Raw genomic sequence first — 15,580 nt, forward strand, 5'->3', positions numbered from 1 at the left:
TGAACAATCACTCTCAGAGAAGATAGGTCGTTTACGCAGTTTAAGAAGGCCTCTCATTTCACCCGGTTTGCAGATAACCTTGACAGGATGAATCTGCCCCTGGGGGGGCAAGACTTGAATCCTACCCTGTATGCCCCTGGGATACTACTTTCACCGCCCAAGGATCTGGGACATTGCGAATCTAAGCCTGTTGAAAGAAGGAAAGCCTGCCCCCTACCTGATCCATTATTGGATTGAGGGTGACCCCTTCATGCTGACTTAGTTTCAGAGGAAGGTTTCTTAGATTGTTTCCCTTTATTTCAAGTTTGACCGGATCTCCATGAAGACCTGGATTGCTCCAGCTTGGAGGAGGAAGACTTTTGTCCCTTGAAGTTACAAAGGGAACGAAAAATAGAATTCTGTCTACCCTTAGGTCTACCCTTCTTGTCTTGAGGAAGGAAAGAGCCCTTTCCCCCAGTAATTTCTGAAATAATTTATTTCGGCTAGACCAGGTCCAAATAAAAAGTCTTGCCCTTAAATGGTAAAGACAAAAGTTTGGATTTGTATGCGACATCTGCTGACCAGAATTTTAGCCACAGCGCTCTGCGGGCTAAAACCGCAAAGCTAGAAATTTTGGCTCCCAGCCCAACCACTTGCATGCTGGTATCACAGATAAAGGAATTAGCCAGCTTTAGAGCCTTGATCCTATCCTGGATCTCCTCTATAGTAGTCTCCTCTGTATTAGATCAGACAAGGAGTCACACCAATAAGATGCCGCACCTGCAACCGTGACAATGCTTTCCATTGGTTGCCATTGTAAACCATGATGTATGTACATCTTTCGTAAATAGGCTTCCAGCTTTTTATCCATAGGGTCCTTGAAAGAAGCACTATCCTCGAGAGGGATAGTAGTTCTTTTGGCTAAGGTGGATAAACTTTAGGTACAGAGCTCCACAATTCCCTAACAGAATAAGCAACAGGAAACATCTTCTTGAAAACAGGGGACGGGGAAAATGGAATCCCCGGCTTCTCTCCTTCCTGAGCTATAATGTCCAACATATGATCTGGAACAGGGAAGACCTCTACTGTTGAAGGTTTGACATCAAATGTTAAGCTTATTAGACTTCTTTAGAGTCTCTGTCACAGAAGAATCAGAGTCTTCCAATGTAGCAAGAACCTCCTTTAAAAGCAACCCAGAGGTGTTGCAGCTTAAACCTAAAGTTAACTTCTTCTGAATCTGCTGTTCTAGCAACCACAGTCAGAGATCTCACCTGCAGAAGCCTCTGAGGTATGCTCTTCATCAGAGAGACTGACTAACGCAGCCTTAGCCGAGTCCGAACTCTTGCTTAGAGATACATTCTTAGATTTCCTCTCTCTCTTACTAGCAAATGGGAAGGCTGATAAGGCTGCAGTGACAGCAGACGGTATCTGTGCAGCAAAATCTCCTACTAAATAAACACCCCCAGAAGGATGTTGAGAGGAACCGCAGGGCACTGCATGTGAAACTGCTTAAGCTTAGGATGTTTGAGGAGAAAGCTGAGGCATGGCACGGACAATATTATCCTCAGAGACAGATGGTTCTGAAAGGGGCTCTATATTTTTAGACATTATTTAAGCATGAAGAACAAAGCTGCTCAGGAGGAACAACCTGACTGCAGTGCTGCCCTCATATATTATCCCTGTATAAAGGGATTCTAATGTCTCAATTCCAATCCACTGAGGTTAATCTTCTTGTTTTTAACCCTGGAGTGCTTTCCTTCAAACCAAGAAGGCAATAGCACTTAACTGTGGATCCGGATGAAGGGCAGGAACAGCTTCTTAGGTGTGACAGACACCCACCTTTGACAGGGACCTGTAGACAAAGAAAAAAACAGAGAAAACCTACCCTGGTTTTCAATGGAGGGGTAGCATTAATGTTAGAAGTTAAGCGAAGACCACCTCGCCACCTCCTAACTGCTAAAAGCCACCAATACTCTTAAGAAAGAGATTCACATGGACACAGCTTGACCCCAATCCTTGCTTGAAGGGAAAAGTACCCATCAAAGGATTAAATATCTTCAGACACCATCTTCACACATCCTCCCGTGATGAAGGCAAAAAATGACTGGAGATTATGGGTAAGGGAAGTGACACTTAACAGCTCTGCTGGGGTGCTCTTTGCCTCCTCATGCTGGCCAGGAGGTGAATATCCCAATAGTAATTGGAATGAAATTGTGGACTCTTCATGCCATTGGAAAGAAATAACTGTCTTCACTAGATATTTTTGTTTTAGCTTTTGCTGTGCCAGGGATATGAAAGCCAATTTCTTTCTTTCATGATTCAGATAGAGCAGCAATTTTAAGCAACTTTCTAATTTACTCCTATTATCAATTCTTCATTCTCTTGGTATCTTAATTTGAAAAAAGGAGGAATGTAAGCTTTGGTGCCAGCCCATTTTTGGTTCAGCACCTGAATAGCTCTTGCTGATTGGCTGAACACATTGGGTGAGCTAATGACAAGAAGCATATATGTGAAGTCACCAATCAAAAGCTAGCTCACAGGAGTGTTCTGCTGCTACAGTCCCTACCTAGTTATGCTTTTCAACAGAGGATACCAAGAGAACAAATCAAATTGGATAATAGAAGTAAATTGGAAAGTTTTTTACATTTACATGCTCTGAGTCATAAAAGTTGCATTTTGACTTTATTGTTCCTTTAAAGACATCTCTAGTTAAGATGCACACAGTATGCAGTCTTGAGATTAGGGATAACACACTGTTGAAGGCTTTATGTTGGAAAAACATGGCTTATAACTAAAGAATTCCATTAAATTACAGCAAATCAGTTATTTCAGAGACAGGCTGTTTTAAAAAATGATTTCTTTTTGACTTTATTAAACTAAGTTGTTTGTGAAATCTATTAGGTATTTACAAACACGAGGTGATAGGTGCTTCCAAAAGGGAAAAATTGATTATTTCCATTATATCGCATTACTATTTTAAAAATAAGCTCCTTAGCTCTTAAAAGAAAAAAGAATATACATTTTCCCCAAAATATCCCTAAATAATACTAACCAGGAACAAACCCCTCCCCCCAATGGACTGAATAGGACTGACCACTCCCCCAATTACCTGTTAAAAATCATATTCTACAGGGCAGAGAGAGAACTTCTAGGGAACTATCCAGGGATATGAGCCAAGGCATAGACATTTTTGTATTTGTGCCATTCATTTCTAGATAGGTTGTCTTTGCTTTGCTAATACTCATACAAGGCGGTACTTAAACATTGGGTGGGATAAATAAAAATAAACAAGGGAAAAAAATGATCCTTCAAAAAGTACAAAAATGTATTGAGATTACAGAAGACAGAATATTGTGACCCATATTAGCTGAAGATTGTCTAACACTCAAGCAATAGAGTGAGGCATCTTACAACTGCAGCTTGGCAAATCTCTGCAGGAGTAGCATTAGACGGCGCAAGATGGTGCCACTGCCTTTGCATATTGTGCTAAAGTCCTGATTTGTTCATAAGCCCTGTAAATTGGTTTAACTATCCAGTTGGAAGTATTGTATTTGGCTAGTGCAAGATTCTTACAAGGCTCATGAGAAATGGTGAACATATGACTTAAAGGGACAGTCTACTCCAGAATTTTTTCTTGTTTAAAGATGAATAATCCCTTTATTCCCCAGTTTTTCATAACCAACACTTATATTAATATACTTTTTACCTCTGTGATTACCTTGTATCTAAGCCTTTGTAGACTGCCCCCTTATTTCAGTTCTTTTGACAAACTTGCATTTTAGCCAATCAGTGCTGACTCATAAATAACTCCACGGGTGTGAGCACAATGTTATCTATAAGGCACGCATGAACTAGCACCCTCTAGCTGTGAAAACTGTCAAATGCATTCTGATAAGAGGTGTCCTTCAAGGGTTTAGAAATTAGCATATGGGCCTAGTTAGGTTTAGCTTTCAACTAAGAATACCAAGAGAACAAAGCAAATTTGATGATAATAGTAAATTGGAAAGTTGCTTAAAATTACATGTCCTATCTGAATCATAATTTGGACTAGACTTTCCCTTTAATCCCTGAGGCCCTGTGCCTCTTGACATAGATATGTAGACAGATTAATTCCAGCCTGTAGAGAGGTCTACCATGCATTATCCTTTTGTTCACTACAAAAAGATGACAAAACAATGTCCTTAAAAATGCAAAAAAATCAGAGCCCATCTTAGGTAGGAAGCCAGGTACCCTCCTATACGGCTCCTCTTCACAAATTGCTTGTAGATTGTGACATTTTTAAGGTTGAAGTAACAATGTGATGCATAGTTCTGAATTCCAGATGATATCTGACTGAAATGGTGTTAAGACACCAATTTTCTGAAATCACTGCTACCCAGATGTCCCAGTGCAGGTCAAGTCAGGCTCCCAGAAGGGGAACCTGGACCTGTGCACCATTGTTGGCTTGCCTAGTCTTACCAGATCCTCAGTGCCCCTTTGTACTGGGACTTTATGCTTGCCATTTTTGGGAGCAAAACAAATCTTTGTAGCTTTAAAAACACACGAAGCAGTAGATGATTCATAACCAAGGAAGCCATAGCAAGTTAGTGGAAATAGTCTATTAAAGGGACAAAAAAAAAAAAAAAAAAAACTTTTTTTCTTTTGTAATTCAGAGAAAGCATGCAGTTGTAAACAACTTTGCTATTTATTTCTATTATCTAAATTGTTTTGTTCAATGGTTCTCCTTTGTTGAAAAGCATATCTAGATAGGCTAAGGAGCTGCTGATTGGTGACTGCACATGGATGCCTCATGTTATTGGCTCACCCATGTGCAATACTGTTTCTTCAACAAAAGATACTAAGAGAAGGAAGCAAATTAGATAATAGAAGTAAATTGGAATGTTGTTTAAAATCGTATTCTCTTGAAAGTATAGGGCATGCCTATTAGACCACTCTTATTTCCAATAAATATGACTGCAAACCCTTGGTCTTTCTTCCCCAAATTCCTTGAACATAGGACCCATTGCGGATGGTACCCCACCAGACTGGCTGGCATCCATCTGAAGGAGGATTCATTCTTGTTCTATCAACGGAAGACCCCTAAACAGATGCTGAACTTGAACCCACCAATGTAGAGATCTTCTAAGTTTTTCTGCAAAAGGAATTTGTTGAGAGAGACTTTTTTCTTGAAACTCCATAGAAAATGGCATTGAAGAAGACGCACCCGCCATCTTGCCCACTTCACCCCATGGATTATAGACGCCATATGTCCCAGAAATCTCATCCATTGACAGGGCTATCAATACCCTGAAATACTTTCTATTAAAAAAAACTGAAGTTGTATCTGAGGGAGAGATACCAGACCTATGAGAGTATCATACTGTGTTCCCCAAAACACAAGCTTTTGAGATGGAATCAAATGACTCTTCTGGACGTTCATCAGCCACCCATGATTTTGTAGGAACTGAAGCAAAACCTCTCTGTGCATATTGTCTGATACGGGTATATAGAAGTACCCTTGAGATCCATGGATTGAAGAAATGCTCCTAGAGGCATCAGGTGTATTACTGAAAGTACTATTTCCATCATAAAGGTTTGAATTATAGGAAATAGAAATTCAATATGCAAAGTTCTAAAACTGGTCTTCAAGAAGCATCTTTTTGTCTTTATGAGGAACAGAGTAGAATAAAATCCCTGATTGTGAAGATGCGCAGGAATCTCTTAAAGGGACAGTCTACACCAGAATTTTGTATTGTTTAAAAAGATAGATAATCCCTTTATTACCCATTCCCCAGTTTTGCATAACCAATACGGTTATATTAATATATGTTTTACCTCTGGGATTACCTTGTATCTAAGCCTCTGCAGACTGACCCCTTATCTCAGTACTTTTAACAGACATGCAGTTTAGCCAATCAGTGCAGAATCCTAAATAACTCCACGGGAGTGAGCACTATATTATCTATGTGACACACATGAACTAGCAGTGTCTAACTGTGAAAAACTTTCAAAATGCTCTGAGCTATGAGGCGGTTTTCAACAGTGTAGAAATCAGTTTGAGCCTACCTAGGTTTAGCTTTTAAAAAATACCACCAAGGGAACAAAGCAAATTTAATGATAAAAGTCAATTGGAAAGTTGTTTAAAATTCCATGCCCTATCTGAATTATGAAAGTTTAATTTTGACTAGACTGTCCCTTTAAATAACCTGTTCGCTCAGACGCTTGCCTACATACTGGAATATTGTCGGTGCCTTTGGGATTTGAGATTTCACCAAGTGAGGTAATATAGGCTTCTACTTAAATTCCAGGTAGTAGCCTGTTAATAGGAGATTAAGAACCAATCTGTCTGCGATCTTGGTTGCCCAAACTTCCACACCCCAACTTGTTAAGCCCTATTACATAAAAACAATAAACTAGATTTCTTCTTGAATGTGGAATTTTTTTGGAATGACACCTTCCGGTGTTGAGAAGTGTTGGATAGGGAGCAGTCTCTCCTGGCATAGCTCTGCATTATCAGGTTTTTTTCTTTATTTCTTTCTTTCTCCTTTTATGTATATATAGCCTTATGCTCTACTATGGTTTAGGTTCCTTTGTTCTGCTTAAATATCAGTGAAATTTAAAGGGACAGTAAACCTTAAAAATAATGTTATATAATTCTGCACATAGTGCAGAATTATATAACATTATTTAAGTGCTATAGTTCTAAACGCCTTTTTTCCCTTTTAATATGTAAAAATTATGGCGCTTTTACAGACCCGCTCTCTGCTGAGCGGGTCTGTAATATTTAGTCAGCGCATCGGGCCAGCTGTATAGTCACAGCCCGGCCCGACCGCGCCATAGCACTAAGTGCAGCTCGCGGGTCTGTAAAAGCGCCATAATTTTTACATATTAAAAGGGAAAAAAGGCGTTTAGAACTATAGCACTTAAATAATGTTATATAATTCTGCACTATGTGCAGAATTATATAACATTATTTTTAAGGTTTACTGTCCCTTTAAGAAATTATTTGGAACTTTATCACAAGTACATCTTACATTCTGTTACCCCAGGTAGTCTTTGCCCTATGTAAGTATATTGTGCTTTTATATTCGCTTATTTTCTTAGGCCTAGATTTGGAGTTTGGTGGTAGCCGTGAAAACCAGCGTTAGAGGCTCCTAACGCTGGTTTTAGGCTACCTCCGGTATTTGGAGTCACTCAAAAAAGGGTCTAACGCTCACTTTTCAGCCGCGACTTTTCCATACCGTAGATCCCCTTACGTAAATTGCGTATCCTATCTTTTCAATGGGATCTTTCTAACTCCGGTATTTAGAGTCGTGTCTGAAGTGAGCGTTAGAAATCTAACGACAAAACTCCAGCCGCAGAAAAAAGTCAGTAGTTAAGAGCTTTTTGGGCTAACGCCGGTTCATAAATCTCTTAACTACTGCACTCTAAAGTACACTAACACCCATAAACTACCTATGTACCCCTAAACCGAGGTCCCCCCACATCGACGCCACTCGATTAAATTTTTTAACCCCTAATCTGCCGACCGCCACCTACGTTATACTTATGTACCCCTAATCTGCTGCCCCTAACACCGCCGACCCCTGTATTATATTTATTAACCCCTAATCTGCCCCCCACAACGTCGCCGCCAACTACCTACAATAATTAACCCCTAATCTGCCGAGCGGACCGCACCGCTACTATAATAAAGTTATTAACCCCTAATCTGCCTCACTAACCCTATAATAAATAGTATTAACCCCTAATCTGCCCTCCCTAACATCGCCGACACCTAACTTAAATTATTAACCCCTAATCTGCCGACCGGAGCTCACTGCTATTCTAATAAATGTATTAACCCCTAAACCTAAGTCTAACCCTAACACTAACACCCCCCTAAGTTAAATATAATTTTAATCTAACGAAATTAACTCTTATTAAATAAATTATTCCTATTTAAAGCTAAATACTTACCTGTAAAATAAACCCTAATATAGCTACAATATAAATTATAATTACATTGTAGCTATTTTAGGATTAATATTTATTTTACAGGCAACTTTGTAATTATTTTAACCAGGTACAATAGCTATTAAATAGTTAAGAACTATTTAATAGTTACCTAGTTAAAATAACAAAATTACCTGCAAAATAAATCCTAACCTAAGTTACAATTAAACCTAACACTACACTATCAATACATTAATTAAATACAATATCTACAAATAACTACAATAAAATAAACTAACTAAAGTACAAAAAATAAAAAAGAACTAAGTTACAAAAAATAAAAAAATATTTACAAACATAAGAAAAATATTACAACAATTTTAAACTAATTACACCTACTCTAAGCCCCCTAATAAAATTACAAAGCCCCCCAAAATAAAAAATGCCCTACCCTATTCTAAATTACTAAAATTCAAAGCTCTTTTACCTTACCAGCCCTGAACAGGGCCCTTTGCGGGGCATGCCCCAAAGAATTCAGCTCTTTTGCCTGTAAAAAAAACATACAATACCCCCCCCCCAACATTACAACCCACCACCCACATACCCCTAATCTAACCCAAACCCCCCTTAAATAAACCTAACACTAAGCCCCTGAAGATCATCCTACCTTGTCTTCACCATACCAGGTTCACCGATCGGTCCTGGCTCCAAAATCTTCATCCAACCCAAGCGGGGGCTGGCGATCCATCATCCGGCTGAAGTCTTCTATCATCCGGCAGCTGAAGAGGTCCAGAAGAGGCTCCAAAGTCTTCATCCTATCCGGGAAGAAGAGTAGATCCGGACCGGCAACCATCATCTTCCAAGCGGCATCTTCTATCTTCATCCGATGAGGACCGGCTCCATCCTGAAGACCTCCACTGCGGACCCATCTTCATCCGGCGACGTCCAACTGAAGAATGACGGTTCCTTTAAGGGACGTCATCCAAGATGGCGTCCCTCGAATTCCGATTGGCTGATAGGATTCTATCAGCCAATCGGAATTAAGGTAGGAATATTCTGATTGGCTGATGGAATCAGCCAATCAGAATCAAGTTCAATCCGATTGGCTGATCCAATCAGCCAATCAGATTGAGCTCGCATTCTATTGGCTGATCGGAACAGCCAATAGAATGCGAGCTCAATCTGATTGGCTCTACGCTCCTTTTTTGGAGCCTAACGCAGCCTTTCTGTGGACTCTCAATACCAGAGTTATTTTAAAGGTGCGGCCAGAAAAAAGCCGGCGTTAGCTACGCGGGTCGTTACCGACAAAACTCTAAATCTAGCCGTTAGTGGGGTTTTTTTCTTTTTATATTTTAATTTTCTTTCATTCACTTTGTTTATACTGTATTATTATATGACTAAAATATCACTCACTGTTCAGTGTTGATCTTCTGTTATTATCTGTTAAAATTCAATAAAATAACAGAAAAAAATGAAAATCTTAATCAAATGCAATCTAAACATATGTAGACTAAAAGGGATATTGAACCCAAATGTTTTCTTTCATGATCCAGACAGAGCATGCAATTTTAAGCAATTTTCTATTTCTTTTCTATGGCATGGAGAATCCACAACGTCATTCCAATTACTAGTGGGATACTCAACTCCTGGCCAGCAAAGCTGTTAAGTGTAACTTCCATTACCCATAATCCCCAGTCATTCTCTTTGCCTTTGTCAATGGAGGATGTGCAAAGTTGGTGTCTGAAGATATTTTATCCTTATATGGGTACTTTTCCCTGCAAGCAAGGATGGGGTCTAGCTGTGTCCACGTCATTTTCTTTAGTAAGAGTAGTTAATGGCTTTTAGCAGTTAAAAGGTGGCAAGGTAGTCTTTGCTTTACTTTTAACATTTTGCTACCCCTTTGTAGAAAGCCAGAGTTAGTTACTCTGTTCTTTCTTTTCCTACAGGTCCATGACAGGGAGCGAAGTGCCTGTCACACCTAAGTAGCAGCATCTGTCCTGCAGCTGTATCTAAGGTAAGTGCCTTTACCTTCTAGGTACTGAAGGACAGCAGCACTTAAGAGGTTAATCTTCATACGGATCCATTTAGGGACATAGATATCCTTATTAGCTAAGGATACAGATTATGGCACAAATTGGGACTTAGATATCCTTATTAGTTAAGGATATATCTTATGGACTGATATGGCACTGTATGGGTTAAAAGGTTTTCAGTGAGAGACAAAGTTTATTTATTTTGCTGAAGGGACTTCTAAATCCTTTATTGTGAAACAGTAGAAGAAGGATGCAGCATTTTGATTAAGTCAGCGGAATGCAGGGCAATATATTAGAGGTCTTATTGAGATCAGACATATTTAGATCAGTTCAGAGAGGCTTATGGACATAACGGTAAAGGAAACTGTGAGACGTTTGCTTTTTCGCGCTTTTTGAATGGCACAGTTATTTTTCAATCCGCTCATGTGACGCCCCCACTTACGGTATATCGGAGCGGAGCTTAGTGAGATTGTAATGCGTTGGAGGTGTATCGCATTGTGTATCTCTGTCGGCTTTAAGATTTGACGTTTCTCATCAACGGATCGTTTGTTCTAAGAGGAGAAAATCCTTACAAGAAAGTCTCGCTTCCCCTGACTAGTGGGGTGTCAACCCTGTCTGGTAGGAGCCTCAGGCAATCTGAGGTCGCTTTGAAGGATTCATTTTATTGCTCTCTGCATATTTAATGATACATTTCTACTAAAATTTGAAAATTATTTTATTTTCTTCTGATATTAAGAAGCTGAATTCTGTAGTTATGGATTCAGAGTTAGATCAGTCTATGTCTGTTGACAGATGCTTACTATGTTTAGAGGCTCAAATTGTTCTGCCAATTCAATTTTTTTCCCTTAATCTAAAACTTTAAAATTTAAAGACAAATTACTCCCTTCTGAGCCAAATGTCTCTCAGAATAATGCTGTGCATGACATGCCTCTGCTTTCTCATCAAACATCCCAAGCCTTAGTTCTTTCCCATACTGTGCCTTCTGTGTCTTCTCAACCACCTGGGGGTGTTTATTTACCTGGAGATTTTGATGCTCAGATTACTTCTGCAGTATCAGCGGCTTTGTCAGCTTTCCTTCCTCGGGTAAGTTTAAGAGGAAATCTAAAGAATTGTCCGCCAGTAAGGCTTCTGACCCCTCTAAATCTGCGCTGGTCAACCTTTCTCAATTGTCTGATGAGGATAATACTTCAGTAGCTTCTGAGGGTGAAATTTCAGACTGACACTTTGGCGGAGAAACCTTCAGAATCTGAAGATGTTAATTTTAGATTTAAGTTTGAACACCTCAGGTTACTACTGAAAGAGGTTTTAGCTACTTTTGATGACTCTGAACCTTCGGTTGCTGCCAACCCCAAGACGTCTTATAAACTGGATAGAGTTTATGATTCTCCTTCTTCTGATGATGTTTTCCTGCTCCTAGGAAGATCTTGGAAATTATAGCTCAGGAATGGGATAAGCCAGGTGTTCCTTTTTCCCCGTCACCTATTTTTTAAAAAATGTTTCCTGTTGTTGACTCTAGGCGCACCGTGCCTAAAGTAGAAAGAGTTATCTCTACTTTAGCTAAAAGAACTACCATTCATATAGAGCATAGTTGTTCTATCAAGGATCCAATGTATAAGAAGCTAGAGGCTAACTTAAAAAAAGATGTATATCCATCAAGGCTTACAGTGGCAACCTGCAGCGAGCATTGCCACGGTTGCAGGAGCAGCATCTTATTAGTGTGATGCCCTGTCTGCTCTTATTTTTAAGAGACTACAGAAGAGGAGATCCAAGATAGGATCAAAGCTCTTAAACTGGCCAATAACTTTATCTGTGATGCCAACATGCAGATAATTAGACTGGGAGCTAAGATGTCTAGCTTCACTGTGCTAGCCTGCAGAGCTCTGTGGTTACAATCTTGGTCGGCTGATGTTTCTTCAAAGGCCAAGCTTTTGGCTTTACCTTATAAAGGGTGAAACTCTGTTTGGACCCGGTCTGGCGGAAATCATTTCAGAAATTATGGGTGGAAATGGATCTTTTCTACCTCAGGACAAGAAGAATAGACCTAAGGGTCGACAGTCTTCTAATTTTCGTTCCTTTCGCAAGTTCAAGGGACAGAAGTCCTCCTCTTCTTCTTCCAAACCAGACCAATCTAGGTCCAACTGGAAATCCAGATAGCCCTGGAATAGGGAAAAGCAAAACAAGAAACCCTCTGCTGACTCTAAATCAGCATGAAGGGTTCGCCCCGATCCAATTTTGGATCAGGTGGGGGGCAGGCTTTTCTTTTTTCGTCAGGCTTGGATACGCGATGTCCCAGATCCGTGGGCTGTGGACATAGTATCTCAGGGCTACAAAATAGGATTCAGATCTTGCCCTTCAAGACTATTCTCAAACCAGGTAAAGAGGGAGGCCTTCTTAAATTGCGTAGAGGACCTATCCTCCCTGGGAGTTATTGTACCAGTCCCTCTAGAGGAACAGGGTCAAATATTCTACTCAAATCTATTTGTGGTTGCCAAAAAAGAGAGAACTTTTTGTCCCATCCTAGATCTAAAGTGCCTAAACAAATTCCTCAGGTTTCCGTCCTTCAAGATGGAAACTATTCGTTCCATTCTTCCATTGGTTCAGGAAGGTCAGTTCATTATGACCATAGACCTGAAGGACGCGTATTTACACCTTCCCATTCACAGGGATCATTACCCGTTTCTAAAGTTTGCCTTTATGGACAAGCATTTCCAGTTTATTGCACTTCTATTTGGTCTTGCCACAGCTTCCAGAATATTCACAAAGGTTCTGGGAGCTCTATTGGCAGTGATCAGATCCCAGGGAATTGCTGTGGCGCCTTATCTTGACGACATCTTGATTCAGGCGTCATCTTTTCAACTAGCAAAATTTCATACAGAGATGCTGTCTTTTCTACGTTCCCACGGGTGGAAGGTGAATCTGGAAAAGAGTTCTCTAGTTCCAACTACAAGAGTCAGTTTCCTAGGGACAATCATAGATTCTCTGTCCATGAAGATTTTCCTGACGGACGTCAGAAGATCCAAACTTCTTGCTTCTTGCCTTTACCTCCAGTCTGCTTTTCGACCATCAGTGGCTCAATGCATGGAGGTAATTGGTCAGATGGTGGCTTCCATGGACATAATTCCTTTTGTTCGGTTTCATCTGCGACCGCTGCAGCTTTGCATGCTCCGTCAATGGAACGGAGACCATTCAGATTTATTGCAGAGGATAAATCTAGACCCCTAACAAGAGACTCTCTCTCATGGTGGATTTCACAGGAACATCTGTCTCGGGGCACTTCCTTCCTGAGACCTTCTTGGGTGATTGTGACTACGGACGCCAGCCTCTCAGGCTGGGAAGCAGTTTGGGGTCCTCTGAAAGCTCAGGGCCTGTGGTCTCGGGAAGAAAGTCTTCTCTTCCCATAAACACCTTGGAGTTGAGAGCAATCTTCAATGCCTTGACAGCTTGGCCTCAATTTTCTTTAGTCCGGTTTATCATATTCCAGTCAGACAACATAACCTCAGTGGTTTACATCAACCACCAGGGAGGAACTCTGAGTTCTTTGGCCTTGAAGGAGGTTACTTTCATTCTGCAGTGGGCGGAAGCTCACAACTGTCTCCTATCTGCCATCCACATTCCAGAAGTGGACAATTGGGAAGCGGATTTTCTGAGCAAACAGACTTTTCCTCCCGGGAGTGGGCTCTCCATCCGGAAGTATTCTCCAGGATGACCCTCAGGTGGGAGTTTCCGGAGTTGGATCTGATGGTGTTGCGTCAAAACGCCAAGCTTCCAAGAGATCCTCAGGCCACCCTGATAGATGCTCTGGCGGTTTCTTGGGATTTCAGGCTAGCATACCTGTTTCCTCCATTTGCTCTCCTTCCACGAGTCATTGCTCGTATCAAGCAGGAGAGGAGCATCTGATTATTATAGCTCCTGCCTGGCCTCGCAGGATCTGGTGAAAATGTCATCTCTTCCACCTTGGAGGTTACCTCTGATGAAGGACCTTCTAAATCAGGGTCCATTCCTCTATCCAAATCTAGATTCATACCTTTTTTGGTATGAAGCTAAGGGTTTTTCTTGGAGTCAGGTGAGGAATCCACAAATTTTATCTTTTCTTCAGGATGGCCTGGAGAAAGGTTTGTCAGTCAGTACTCTGAAGGGTCAGATTTCTGCTCTGTCTATCCTTCTGCACAAACGTCTGGCAGAATTACCAGATGTTCAAGCTTTTGTTCAGGCCCTGGTCAGAATCAGGCCTGTGTTTAAACCTGTTGCTTCTCCTTGGAGCCTTAACCTCGTTCTTAAAGTTTTGCAGCAGGCTCCGTTTGAGCCGAAGCATGTTGTTGATATAAAATGGTTATCTTGGAAGGTTTTGTTTCTCCTTGCTATTCCTTCCGCTTGCAGAGTTTCTGAGCTTTCAGCTCTGCAGTGCGATTCCCTGTACCTTATTTTTCATGCAGATAAGGCGGTCCCTTCGTACTAAATTGGGGATTCTCCCTAAGGTGGTGTTAAAACGAAACATTAATCAGGAAATTGTTGTTCCTTTTTTTGTCCTAATCCTCCTTCTCATAAGGATGTCTTTTGCATAACTTGCATGTTGTGCATGCTCTAAAATTTTACTTACAAGCTACTAAGGATTTTAGGCAAACTTCTGCTCTGTTTTCTGTGTTCTCTGGAAAGTGTAAGGGACAGAAGGCCACTTCTACTACTATTTCCCTCAGAAGCATCCTGAGAGAATTACAGCTCATTCCACTAGGGCTGTCTCCTCATCTTGGGCTCTCAAAAATGAAGCTTCTGTGGAACAGATTTGCAAGGCGGCAACATGGTCTTCTTTGCATACTTTTTCCAAATTCTACAAATTTGATATTTTTGCCTCGGCTGAGGCTTCTTTTGGGAGAAAGGTTCTTCAAGCGTTGGTGCCTTCTGTTTAGGTCATCCTGCCTTGTTCTCCCACCCTGTTCATTCCATGTCCTCTAGCTTGGGTATTGGTTCCCACTAGTAATTAGAATGACGTTGTGGACTCTCCATGCCATAGGAAAGAACACAAAAATTATGCTTACCTGATAAATTTCTTTTTTTTCGGGGATGGAGAGTCCATGACCTTGCCCTCTTTTTTAATTATAATTCGGCAGTTTTTTTTTTAGTAAATCTCAGGCACCTTTTTCACCCTTGTGTTTCTTCTTTTTCCATTTTCCTTCGGCTAAATGACTGGCGATTATGGGTAAGGGAAGTTACACTTAACAGCTTTGCTGGGGTTCTCTTTGCCTTCTCCTGCAGGCCAGGATTTGAATAGCCCACTAGTAATTGGAATGACGTCGTGGACTCTCCATGCCCGGAAAGAAATTTATCAGGTAAGCATAAATTTTGTTTTTACTCCTATTATCAATTATGTCTTTGTTCTCTTGACATCTTTATTTGAAAAGGCAGGAATGTAAGCTTAGTAGCCAGCCCATTTTTGGTTTAGCACCTGGGTAGCGCTTGCTGATTGGTGGCAAAATGTAGACACCATTTAGCAAGCACTACCCATGGTGATGAACCAAAAATGGCCCAGCCCCTTAGCTTACATTCCTGCTTTTTCAAATAAAATTACTAAGAGAATGAAGAAAAATTTATAATAGGAGTAAATTAGAAAGTTGCTTAAAATTGCATGATCTATCTGAATCATGAAAGAAAAAAGTTGG

At 40.6% G+C, this 15,580-nt stretch overlaps 1 protein-coding gene across 3 annotated transcripts in view; it reads right to left on the bottom strand.

The window, feature by feature from the left end:
* The window catches only part of ATG2A (autophagy related 2A), a 514,214-nt gene that overhangs the window by 361,635 nt on the left and 136,999 nt on the right, over positions 1-15,580 (bottom strand). The window lies entirely within an intron of this gene.

This window comes from Bombina bombina, chromosome 7 (assembly GCF_027579735.1).
Source record: "Bombina bombina isolate aBomBom1 chromosome 7, aBomBom1.pri, whole genome shotgun sequence".
In the NCBI taxonomy this organism is placed as follows: Eukaryota; Metazoa; Chordata; class Amphibia; order Anura; family Bombinatoridae; genus Bombina; species Bombina bombina.